General features: G+C 44.1%; 1 protein-coding gene and 1 pseudogene across 2 annotated transcripts in view; one reads left to right on the top strand and one right to left on the bottom strand.

Moving 5' to 3' along the window:
• Positions 1–13,297, bottom strand: part of SHROOM4 (shroom family member 4) — a 272,702-nt gene that overhangs the window by 43,655 nt on the left and 215,750 nt on the right. Inside the window, exon 1 of one of the 2 annotated variants that reach the window (XM_072816702.1) lies at positions 2,761–3,213. The exons of the other annotated variant lie outside the window; for it this stretch is intronic. The gene's annotated coding sequence lies outside the window, so the exon portion shown is untranslated. Of the gene's footprint in view, positions 1–2,760; positions 3,214–13,297 lie in introns of those variants that run through there. 2 annotated transcript variants of the gene reach the window in all.
• Positions 10,671–10,770, top strand: LOC140628899 (U6 spliceosomal RNA; annotated as a pseudogene).

Genomic DNA, 13,297 nt, shown 5'->3' with positions numbered 1-13,297 from the left:
TAGTGGCTAGACTTGAGCTGCATTCCATCCCAGCTGGGAGGGGCCTTCACTCCAGTGGAAACACAGAAAAATCCCAGCAGTGTGAAGCTCTAGAGGCCAGAGGCCTAAAAAGGTAGTCTTGAGGATGGCCTTCCCGGGGAAAAACAGGTGTTGAATGGTAACAGGCCAGACTCAGACAAGGAGGTGAGGGGAAGGGCAAGGGAAGCTGCTGGCCAAAGGTCAGGAACCAGAGCGACCAAAGGTCAGTGGTCCCGGGTAGGATTTATGGGGAGGAAAGCCAAGCGAGGCCCCCACTTTTAATTACAGCGTTCTATTATGGGTTTCAGAGTGCCCAGTGGGGAGACCGGAGGCAGAAGAAGATCTTGGTGGGGGAGGAGGTAGGGTACTATTCCAGAGTCTCACTCACTAAGCCATGATGCTAGAAATCTTTCCAGCTACTATTACCTGCTGGTCAGCCGTTCACAACTGTGTATAAAGCAGCTCATGAAAGTACTATGTACTGCCACTTACTATGAGCCACGCATGCCTACTATGTACTATGCTTCCAGGTGCTGAGGGAGGATTCGGCAGAGAACAGGGTACCTCTGTTATGTTGGGCCCTTCTTCCACATCCAGGCCCTTAACGCTTTATATCCAAATACTGTGTCCATGTGCCAGCCAGTCTCCCCTTGTTCCACCTCCAGTCATTGCTTTTAGATCATATCATGTCAAACACCACTTGAATTGTGGCACTCACCTATTTAAGAATCTTCACTGGCTCCCTATTTCTTATCCTGTCCTGTATCAAATGTAAACTAGATCAGACTTGCAAAGCCATCTATCAGCTATCTTTAGCCACCCAGCCCAATCTCCCATGTCCGTGCTCCAGTCGTGGTCTGCAACCAACTTTGTCCCTTTTGCTGTTGGTTTTCCAACAGAATGTAGCACAGGCTCTTGAGATAGAGCACCTTGGTCTGAATTCCAGCTCTACCACTTATGAGCTCTGTTGCTTTACATGGTTGACTTCACTTCTCAGAGCTCTAGTTTCCACTGCAGTAAAATGGGGTATATAATTCCTAATTCGTGGGGGTTGTAAAGAACAGATGAGACAATGGATGTTAGCTGCTTAGAGCAAAGTCTGGTCGGCCCTCAACCAATTTGAGTTATTACTCTAAGTGTTCGCTTTGCCTGGAGTCCCCCTCTCATTTTGTCAGCCTGGATTCCACCTGTTCTTTAACGTACTGCTCAAGTACCATGTCCCATAGGGTGCTTGTCTTTAGTCATGTAGTCCTCACAATTTGGCCCATAATAATATGATGTTTTTATGTTGCCCATCATCATTTCATCCCACCAACTGCATTAGGCCAGTAAGCAAGGAGATAAACACGGGTAGATGGATCTTTGGTTCATGTCTCTTAAGTCTACTACTTTGGTTGTGTGATTCTATACAAGTCACTTAACCCATCTGAGCTTCAGTTTTCTTATTTGAAAAAGGGAACAATAATCCCTACCTGGCTGGGTTATTGTGAGGATTAAGGATAATATTCTCAAAGCATTTGAGACACAGCCTAATGCATAACAAGGTGTTAATGAATAGTATGTAGTCTGTAACAAGGGTTATCAGCTCAGACTTGCCCTTCTCGATGGTTCAAGAGTACTCCCAAGAGTACTCAACTTGTCTACCCATTGTCAAGATTTTGCTACACCACTCCCTTGCCACATTTTGAAATGTAGCTTACAGAAGCCCCTGCTCTGTAAGGCTTCACCAGGTGTAGGGAACAATCTCAAAGGAGACAGAAGCAAGGCAGTAGGGGCATTGGTACCACTAAGAGAAAACCACAAACTGGGGGAAGAAAAATCCTAGCAGAAGAACTGGAGCTAGAGCTGGAGCCTTTTAGCCTTAGTTTGGGAAAAGGAGAGGAAACTATAGGGTCAAATACTTGGTCTTGTGCTGTTCCTAAACATCCCAAGACTCAGAGACAGCCCATTTTTAACATTCCACTTCTAGCTGTGTGACCTTGGGCAAGTAACTTCCCTGAGTTACAGATCCTTTATCTGTAAAATGAGGAAGATAACTATCCCTTACTCACAAGTTAGAACCTGGATCAAATGGAATCTCGCATGTGAAACCACATGGCATAGTGTCTGACATACCATAAACTTTAAAGAAAATAACAATGGGGACCGTTAATTGAATACTGAAGATGTGCCAGGCCCTCAGCACTTTGCATCCATTACTTGATTTGGTCCTCACTCTGACCTTATCAGTAAGAGCTTTTATTATCTCCACTTTCCAGATGAGGAAACAGAGACACAGAATGCTGAAATTGCTTTGCCACGAGAATGAGGCTCAGAACCTCCAGTCCTTTCTAGGATACCCTGTGGCCCCTCCTCCCCAAAGAGGGCCCTGTCTCAACAAGCTTGAATACCTGAGGCTTCTCCTACCTCTTTCCACAGGAAGCAGTCAGAAAAGGAAAGTTGCGGTGGTCCGAGAGTTTAAACCATACCCTCTTTAGGTGGTGGGGAAGAGGGATGAAGAGAAATGAGCAGAGAGGCAAGAAAATGCCAACCACCAACCATGCAGCTCCAGGCCTGGCCGTGAGGGAATGGCGCCTGTGTCTGCCTTTTCTTCCAAGGCTGGCTCAGGTACTGTCATTGGCATATACCCCATCATTCATTATCCCAAAATTCCTTTCTTAGGAAGCAGAAGGAAAGGGATGTTGAGGAGAGAAAGCAGAAGGGAGAAGAGGGGCGGCAGCCATGGCTACCAGCGGTACCTACCATGAAAGTTGCCCCTGGTGGGGAGATGGCTTAGGAGAAAGGTGGGTATCCAGGTCAGCTCAGGTGCCCACCAACCCCTCCAGCCCCCAGGGCTTCTTTCTGCAGGCCAGAGCTTCCCTTAGCTGGGACCCATCTGCCTTCCTGCTAAGACCTCCTGAGATGAGGGGCCGTCAGCCCAAGCTCCTGAGTGTGATCCAGGGGGCTCAGGCACAGTCAGGTCCCAGTTCCAAGGACAGAGGGGAGTGGCACTGAAGGCAAGGTATGGCCATCAGCTGGTGGACCTAGATGTGGCCACCACCTCTGCGGCCAAGAGCCAGGGTCAAGAGCAGGACAAGAATGAAGACACTGCTCCAGAAACCAGCCAGTACCCTGGTGGCAAAGGAAAGGATGAAAGTCCGTTCCAGCAGCATAAACAGCCCCCCTGTTCCCAGCTCCAGCCTCCTCCTCTGAGCCTGGCCCAACCCCTTCCATAGCTCAGGGGCCAATAAGGAAGCTGGGCCCCCAGCCACTGCTAGAACTCAGGAAAGGAGCAAGGAAATGATGTTTGGGAAAGATAAAGCGAGTGTCTAAAAAGAATTTTTAAAAATACATGTAAGTGAGAGAGAAAAATACCCCAGACACATACACTTAAAAGAATTCCTGAGCTTCCTGAACTGAGCTGACCCCACCCAGCCATCTCCGTAGGTCCTCTGGGCCCCAGAGATCAGCCAAGCTGAGCAGCCTTCAGGTCCCAAAGAGCAAGTAGTCAGTACCACAGCTGGTTTTACATAGCTGGGGGCAAGTGACCTAGAGATTTTCCAGGGTAAAGGTCTTGCTGAGACAGCAAGACTTACAAACCAGTCTGGGTCATATTCTACGGGGTCTGCACTTCCTATGGGCACCTGAGCAAATACAAGGAAAACTTCATTTTCTTTTTTTTTTCTTTTTGAAAACTTCATTTTCCAGCAGATACTCCAACTCCAGAATAGTGGTGCCTGGAGTTGGCATCTCTGTCTCTGCTATGAATTTGCTCTGACCTCTGACAACTTACTGCCCCCTCTGAGCTTCTGTTTCCTCTCAGCAAAATAAAACATTGCACTCCATTGAAACAAACAACCCTTCCAGCTATAGCATGCTATGATGTAATAGTCCTGGGCCCCAGGCCAGGGCTTCAAATGATGTCCTCACTGACCTGTGTGACAGCCAGAGACCAGAGCAGCCCCCACATGAGTTTGTTGTATATCCGAAGCCCAAAGTCAGGCACCAGAGTTTCATTTCTCTCAGGGATTTAGAATTGGGGGCAGGGGGTTCCCTTCGTAATAATCCTGATCCCTGTTCCAGTTTCCCTTGGCCTCTGGTCATGATTCCAGCAATTTCTGGCCCAAGAGGGCTTACATGAGCCTCCTCAGGACAAGAAGTATATCCAGGCCATTCCTTTCTAGCGAAATCATGACTGTAGGACTTGAGAGAAATCATCTCTTCCCTCTGTACTGCCTAGACAAGTCTGGGTTGAGCTTTTATTTATTTCTCAAAAGGCAGGTGCCGTCCAAATAAGTCCAGAGGTCCTCTTTTGGTAGTTAGTACTGTATAGGAAAAGGTTGGGGATTTTATGGTCATATCAATCTGGCTTAGAGTCTCAGCTTTACCACTCACTAATTGTTTGGCCTTAGGCATGTCATAGGGCTTCCATTTTCTCATCTGCAGGCATTTAGTAAATGGCACCTGCAGTTAATATTATCTTCTACCCAAAATAATAATGGGCAAAGTACTCTTAATAGCGAGAAAAGTAACTTTTTCGATCCAAATGAAGATGAAAGAGAAATGACTAGTTAAAAGAAGGTTCAAAACTGGTGGTTACCTGAGGGGAGATGGGTAGGGGGGTGGGTGAATAGGAGATGGGGATTAAGGAGTGTACTTTTTGGGATGAGCACCGGGGGTTGTATGGAATTGTTGAATCACTATATCCTACACCAGCAACTAATAGAATACTATATGTTAACTCCACTGGAATCAAATAAAAAACTTAATAAAAAAAATTAGAAAATAAAACAATGTTCAAAAGCAAAACCTAGTACTCTAGAACAGAGCTTCTCATACTTTAGTGGGCATACTAACAGCCTGGCCATCTTGTAAAAATGCAGATTCTGAGTCAGTAGGTGTAGAGTAGGCTTCAGATTTGACTTTTTAAAAAAGATTTTTTATTTATTCATTTGAGAGAGAAAGAGAGAGAGCGCATGAGAGAGAGAGAGAGAGAGAGCAAGCAAAAGCAGGGGGAGGGGCAGAGGGAGAGGGAGAAGCAGACTCCCTGCTGGGCAGGGAGGCCCATGTGGGCTCAATCCCAGGACCCTGGGATTAGCACCTGAGCCGAAGACAGATGCTTAACCATCTAAGCCACCTAGGCACCCCAGATATGACTTTCTCACAAGCTCTACAATAATGCTGATACTGCTGGTTGGATCACCATTCCTTGACAATACACTAGGGAACACAGTACCTTTAACAGTACACTAAAGGATAATTCCTGGTTGGAAAAATTATCAGGATAAACTGTCTCTTCTCACGTCTTTACTCAGGCCTCGGCGCCCAGGCTCTCCTAATCTTCTGGTCACCGAGTGCCTTCCTCCTTCCACTCAGCTACCCAGTGTCTAACAGTGCTTCCCTGATGAGGCCTGCAGATCCCCACTTCCTAACAAAATAAAGAAAAATGAGTTTGATAATAGTCTGGCCCTCTCCGTAGCCAGGTTAAGTTGAGAAAATTATGACAAGAGGTGCAAGTGTGTTCATGGGACTTGCTGAGGTAGGGAGGTGGGGTGGGGATGGGCAGATGAATCACTGGATGGGCAGGGGAATCACTGGATGAGGTGATATGATAAGCAGGTTGGACAGAGATCGCATATACTTGAAAAATCTGTAGGCAAAGGGACTTAAGAGAGGAGCACAAGCAGTTTGGCCAATTTGGGATTTGGGAAAGAGTCTGGGAGATGAGGTGGGGGTAAAAGGGGCATCCTCTCACTTAGCAGTGCTGAGTTCCAGATTACATGACCAAGTTTAGCCTCTCATAATTTTATTTTTTATTTATTTTTTGTATATTTTTTATTGGAGTTCGATTTGCCAACATATAGCATTAACACCCAGTGCTCATCCCATCAAGTGCCCCCCTCAGTGCCCGTCACCCAGTCATCCCATCCCCCACCCACCTCCCTTTCCACTACCCCTTGTTCATTTCCCAGAGCTAGGAGTCTCTCATGTTCTGTCACCCTCTCTGATATTTCCCACTCATTTTCTCTTCTTTCCCCTTTATTCCTTTCCCAGAGAAGCAGGAGCTTCACCAATCCTTTCCGTATTTTTTATATTCCTCAAATGAATGAGATCATATAATGTTTGTCCTTCTCTGACTGACTTACTTCACTCAGCATAATACCCTCCAGTTCCATCCACTTGAAGTAAATGGGGGGTATTTGTCCTTTCTAATGGTTGAGTAATATTCCATTTTATATATAGACCACATCTTCTTTATCCATTCATCTTTCAATGGACACTGAGGCTCCTTCCACAGTCTGGCTATTGTGGACATTGCTGCTATAAACATTGGGGTGCAGGTGTTCCGGCGTTTCACTGCATCTGTATCTTTGGGGTAAATCCCCAGCAGTGCAATTGCTGGGTCATAGGGCAGATCTATTTTTAACTCTTTGAGGAACCTCCACACAGTTTTCCAGATTGGCTGTACCAGTTCACATTCCCACCAACAGTGCAAGAGGGTTCCCGTTTCTCCACATCCTCTCCAACATTTGTGGTTTCCTGCCTTGTTAATTCTCCCTGGTGTGAGGTGGTATGTCACTGTTGTTTTGATTTGTATTTCCCTGATGGCAAGTGATGTGGAGCATTTTCTCTTGTGCTTGTTGGCCATGTCTATGTCTTCCTCTGTGAAATTTCTGTTCCTGTCTTTTGCCCATTTCAGGATTGGATTGTTTGTTTCTTGGGTGTTGAGTTTAATAAGTTCTTTATAGATCTTGATACTAGCTCTTCATCTGAAATGTCATTTGCAAATATCTTCTCCCATTCTGTAGGTTGTCTCTTAGTTTTGTTGACTGTTTCTTTTGCTGTGCAGAAGCTTTTTATCTTGATGAAGTCCCAATAGTTCATTTTTGCTTTAGTTTCCCTTGCCTTCATCGATGTATCTTGCAAGAAGTTGCTGTGGCAGAGTTCAAAAAGGGTGTTGCCTGTGTTCTCCTCTAGGATTTTGATGGATTCTTGTCTCACATTTAGATCTTTTATCCATTTTGAGTTTATCAATGTGTATGGTGTAAGAAAATGGTCTAGTTTCATTTTTCTGCACGTGGCTGTCCAATTTTCCCAGCACCATTTATTGAAGAAACTGTCCTTTTTCCAGTGGATAGTCTTTCCTGCTTTGCCAAATATTAGTTGACCATAGAGTTGAGGGCCCATTTCTGGGTTCTCTATTCTGTTCCATTGATCTATGTGTCTGTTTTTGTGCGAGTACCACACTGTCTTGATGATCACAGCTTTGTAGAACAACTTGAAATTTGGCATTGTGATGCCCCTGGCTCTGTTTTTCTTTTTCAATATTCCCCTGGCTATTCAGGGTCTTTTCTGATCCCACACAAATCTTAAGATGATTTGTTCCAACTCTCTGAAGAAAGTCCATGGTATTTTGATAGGGATTGTACTAAATGTGTAAATTGCCAACCTCCTATAATTTTAAAGACAACTTGTATGACAGTGGCCTTCTTGTCAGTCTGGGAAAGTTAAAATTCTCATCATCTGAAATCTGGGCATTTTATGTAGAAGGGCTTTGGTATAGTTCTGCCTTCCCATCTTCCCCAGCTCCTCCAACCTCCCCTCACTTCTCTGAATACTCAGGTCAAGTTATTTCGTGTAAATCCGATGGATCCCTCTCTCCACCCTCCACCCTCCACCCCAGGGTCCATCCCTGGCTAAAGGAAACCCAGGGTAGTGAGTATGAAAGGGAATGTTGTGGTGGAAATAAAGACTTCCTCAAATGCTGTGGTGTATGTCAAGGAGTGCCTGGCTCTCCAAGGAGATAGTGATATTTCATCTGATTAGGGCCTTTATATTTCACCTTCTGTTTTCATGTATTCACTTTCACATTGGAATCTTTAAAACATGGGGACACCTCATTTTCTAAGGAAAACTGTGAATGATGCAGGAGAGCTTTGCAAATATTAGGGGCTTAAAAAAGTGCTTAGTACTGTAGAAATACAGTACTTGTAATTCTCTTTCAGAGTGGGCTGGAGAGCATATTTTAGTTTTTCTCTGTATAGTTTAATAAGACATACCCGTCATACTCTTGTTTCTTGTCAAGATCCCAAAGGCAAGGAGGTTGCCAGTGCATATTTCACAGCTTCTAGAAGCAAGGGGAGCAAGTCAAGACTCTGAATAATGAAAGATAGTTTTCCTCACTTTCCTTGTATATACAAAAGGTAAGAGGGCACTGCCAGAGGCCTGAGGGAAACTTCAGGAAAGCACAGAGGTAAAATGATAATAGGTTCACAGAGCACCATCTGTTGAGTCAGCTTCTCCTGCGATGCCCAATTTCCTAAACCAACACCCAGAGTGATAAAAAAAAAGGTGGAGAATGTTTGTCCTCCAGCTCTGGTTTCTATCAGTAATATTTGTAGTATCCCTTGGGAAGGAGATTATGGGAATAATGCAAGATCTCCTTTCCTTTTCCTTCAAGCCAAATGCCTTCTTCAGCTAAACTCTGTATCAGGGATACCACTTTTCAGGAGGATGGTGGAACCCCATCTTAAAAGTTTCCCCCCAAGTTAAGTCTCAAAGCCCTTAGAATTACTTCTGGCTACTCTTCAACTCATCTTCACTACTCAGTACATGAAGCCCTAGGACAATAGCCAACAATAGTGAGTACCCCAGTAGAACCAACAGTACCCACTCACTCTGCTTTGAGCAAACATGACAATGAGGAAGGTCCAATGCTCATCAGAGTTTCAGGACCACAGGGAGTTAGGTGGACAGCAGGAGGAGATGAGGTTGGGAAAGTGATAAGGCCAGATTGTGGTGTTTTCAAAGGCCAAGGTAAGAAGTATACATTTAATTCTCAGTGCAGGGGGAAACTACTGGACATTGTTAAGCCAGGGACTGCCATGATTGAAGTTTTAGAAAGATCTCACCTGGATGATGGATTTAGGTAGGACAAGAATAGAATCCAGGGAACTGGTTGAAAAGGCTCTCGGAGGTATGAGATAATGGTGGTTTGTTCTAGGGAGGAAACAGGAGGGCAGAGAAAAGAAGCTGGAGTAGATATATCTTGAAGAGGTAGAGCTAACAGTACCTATTGATGGATTGAATGTGGAGAGTGAGGGGGAAAAAGCCATGACATTTGGGTCATCTGGCATCTGTACCTTCTTAGCACAAAATTCATTCCCAAAATGGAGTCATTAGTAGTTCTTAAAAAAAAAGTTGGCAGTCTTCACTATTCTTTTATTCAAGCATTTGTGGAGCTTCCATCTACATTTAAGGTAGATGGAAGGTACTATGGGACATGTCAAAATGAAGAAGATAAAATCCCTGTGCTCAGGGAATTTATAATGTGATAGGGGATGAATATAAATACCTAAGTAACCACGAAACCCTAACCAGAATGTCATGTCATGAAGGAGATGCTGACAAAATGAGTGTTCAAGAAAGGAGAAAGCACAAGGACGCCTGGGTGGCTCAGTGGTTGAGCGCCTCCCTTTGGCCCAGGGCGGGATCCTGGAGTCCCGGGATCGAGTCCCACATCAGGCTTCCTGCATGGAGCCTGCTTCTCCCTCTGCCTGTGTCTCTGCCTCTCTCTCTGTGTCTCTCATGAATAAATAAAATCTTTAAAAAAAAGAAAGGAGAAAGCACAGCTGGTTAATCAAGGAAGACTTTATAGTGCCTCTGAGCAGAGACTTGAAGACTCAGTTTGACCTGGAGGAGACTAGAGAAGTCATGCCAGGTTTTGCATAAACAGGAGTGGTAAAAGCAGGAATATGGTGAATGAAGAATGTATGGCTTCTCTAAGGCACACAGGAAGTAAAATTAAAATGATGTAAGAGTATGGGGGGTGGTGTCCCTAAGTGTCAGGGGTAAAGCATTTACTTTATATAACTCAATAAGCAAGAGAGAGGCTTTGCAGGTTCCAGGACAGGAGAGCCACATGGTAAAAGCAGTACGTTAGGAAGGTTTTTCTGGTTGTCATGTGGAGGATGAATTATGTGGCTATATGCTGAAAGCACAGAGAAGGGATCAAGGCTTGCCCAAGGGATACCATCAAAGGCAGAACTAGAGCAAGACAGTGGGGATGGAGCAGAAGGGAAGGACATGAGAGAGGACATGGAGACAGAATCAACAAGGTGGGACCACTAATTAAATGTGGAGGAGAGAACGGGGTTAACATCACCATGAAGCACATGGGAGTGTAGTGGTATCTAGATGGGGAAGTCAGAGCAGGAGTTGGCTTCAGGAGAAATGCTTGACATGAATTTGTTTCAGATGCTGTCAAATTATGTAGATAGGCATGCCCAGCAAACAGCTTAATGTCTGGGCTGCAATGCTGGAAAGATATTAGGTCAGGGATGGACATGGGGTCATTATCCCAAGAGAAAGCAGCCGATGCCTCTGCAGTGGATGTAAGTGCCCAAAGTAAATGTGTACAAAGGAAAGAGGGTGGATGACTGGGTGCCACAGAAAAGCTAGAGTTCAGGTAGGAGAAGAAGAAAAGCTAATCAAAGAGACAAAACAATAAAATGCCATTTTCGATTATATTGGCAATATATAGTTTTAAACTATGTGTCAGCAAAGTTGCAGGGAAATAGGCATCCTTACACATTGCTGATTGAGAAGGGATGGGGATACATTTGCTAGAGGGAAATGTGCCATATCAAGAGACATCAAAATGTTCCTACTGTGCTTGCTTCAGCCAATAGATACTAAAATTGGAATGATATAGAGATTAACATGGCCCCTGCAAAGGATGACATGCAAATTTATGAAGCACTCCATTTTTCTCCTCTGGAATTAGACAGTGTTACTGGTTGGGCAACCTTGTGAATATACTAAAAGCCACTGAATTACACTTAAAAGTAATGAATTTTAGGGTGTGTGAATTACATCTGTTTTTTAAAAAAATGTTCCTACCCTTTGATCCAGTCTTTCCACTCATTGAATTCTATCCTAAGAGAGCAATTAGAGATGCACACATTGATTTATGTACATGAAGTGCCATCCACTGCAGGGATATTTATAATGCTAAAAACAGGAATATCCTAACTGTACAACATTTAGGAAGAGTTAAGTGAAGTATTGTACATCTACATGAAGGAATAATAGTCTGCCATTAAAAACCATATTTCTCAAGACTACTTAATGATCCTGGAAGAGGCTCATAATATAACAGTAAGCGAAAGAAGAAGTATACAAACCTGTATGTAATCAGAGAGGGTGACAGAACATGAGACTCCTAACTCTGGAAAATGAACAAGGGGTTGTGGAAGGGGAGGTGGGCGGGGGGATGGGGTGACTGGGTGATGGGCACTGAGGGGGGCACTTGACGGGATGAGAGCTGGGTATTATACTATATGTTGTCAAATCAAACTCCAATAAAAATATACAAAAAAAAAACACAAAAAACAAAACCTCTGTATATAGTGCCAGCCCAATTCAAACAATATATGTGCATGTACATATATATTCACATACAATCATACGCATATTAAAAGGCTAAATACAAATACCCTAATAACTTACCTGTAGGTATTTATCTCTATGTGGTGGAATTAAGGGTGATTATTGTTTTTTACACCTTTAAAACATTTCAAAGCTTTCTACACTACACATGTATTACAGTCTAATGAGAACGGCTTTCAAAGAAAAAAGACACCATTCTACATGAACAAATCATTTACCCTGACAATTGTCCAATACAACTGTCTGACACATTTAGGAATCTGCAACTATACTTGTAATTCCACTTAACTATTTCAAACATCTGGATTTTGCCCTCAGGTAAATCAACCTAGAGCCCACCAACTAGCAAAATGCTTTGGTGCTTGGGAGTGTATTCCTCTGTTTATTCTACTAATTAAAAAAATAAATACTCCATCTGAGAATTTTTTACCTCAATATTAGTCCTGGGAGCTGTTCTTTGCTGTGAGAGGTGGCCAGGGCTGGAATAATAAGGAGCAAGTTGAAGGGAGAGCAGGCAAAGGAAAAGAAAGGTCAAGTCATGGGTCAGCATCAAGGCTGTACCTAGGTGGTTGAAAAAAATTACTACTCAAGGCCTTCTGGGGTATAGTTTCTTCCCAGGTGCCTAATGAACTTGGTGGGACAAAAGTGCATAGAGAGGGGACAAGGCACAGGAAAATCTGGTGGGGGGTATGGCAGCAAGTACCATTTGTCAAGCCATCTAATTGCTAATATTTGCATGCTGTATCTACAGCTCACAAAGAACTTTCATAGACACCATTCCATTTAATCCTTACAACCACCTTATAAAGTCCACTCCAGGAAAGAAGAAACTCAGGCACAGAGGTGAAGTGAATCACACACAGTTTTCTTCACTTCCAAATTCCTGTGTTTTTTTCCCTAAACAGTGGTTCTCCAAGTTTCTTCTATAGATCAGTATCAGCATCCCTAAGAACTCATTAGAAATGAAATTCTGGGGCCCCACTCCAGCCCTCCTGCATCAGAAACTCTAGGGGTGGGGCCCAGCAATCTGAATTTTAATAAGCTCTCCAAGTGATTCTGATGCACACCCAAGTTGGAGAGCCATCACTCTAAAGAATGCTACCATGCATTTTAGAACAGATTTTCAAATGACTTCTTTAAAATACTGGCTGCTGATGCATTACTTATGTGGGGTCTTGTCTTCCAAGGCAGGCTGGGAGCCTCTCTTCAACTGTCAGTGGCTGTGAACATAGTAGAGGCGGCTACCTGAATAGAATTTGGGCTCCAGGGACAGGTGGGAGCGTACTCCTTCCTGGTGAGGAAGGTTCCAGAACCAAGAGGGCAATTCCCTGCTCATACCTTCCCTGTTTGGAAGAGATATGAGCTGGTGAAAAACGGCCATATATCTACCTCCCTTTCTGAAGTTTCTCCCCACAAAGGCTTTCACATTGTTCACAATGTCCTGCATGAGCCCTGGGGAAATTTCCTGATCTGATGTATTTACAAACCCCTAGTTGCTCAAGGTTTTCATTTCTTTAGCTCTCATTTTGGGATTTTTTAAAAAGATTTATGTATTTATGATAGACATAGAGAGAGAGAGAGAGAGAGAGAGAGGCAGAGACACAGGCAGAGGGAGAAGCAGGCTCCATGCACCGGGAGCCCGACGCGGGACTCGATCCCGGGACTCCAGGATCGCACCCTGAGCCAAAGGCAGGCGTGAAACCGCTGAGCCACCCAGGGATCCCCTTGGGTTTTTTTTTTAGAGGTTTTTCAAACAACAATTTAGAAAAAAAATGCAGCAATTGAAACAAAATTATTTCCCTTCTGGGGAACATGAACTCCTCTCCTCATGCCTCCCCAACCCACTCCC

The sequence above is a fragment of the Canis lupus genome, chromosome X, assembly GCF_048164855.1.
Source record: "Canis lupus baileyi chromosome X, mCanLup2.hap1, whole genome shotgun sequence".
In the NCBI taxonomy this organism is placed as follows: Eukaryota; Metazoa; Chordata; class Mammalia; order Carnivora; family Canidae; genus Canis; species Canis lupus.
This window is presented reverse-complemented; position numbering and strand designations above follow the sequence as displayed.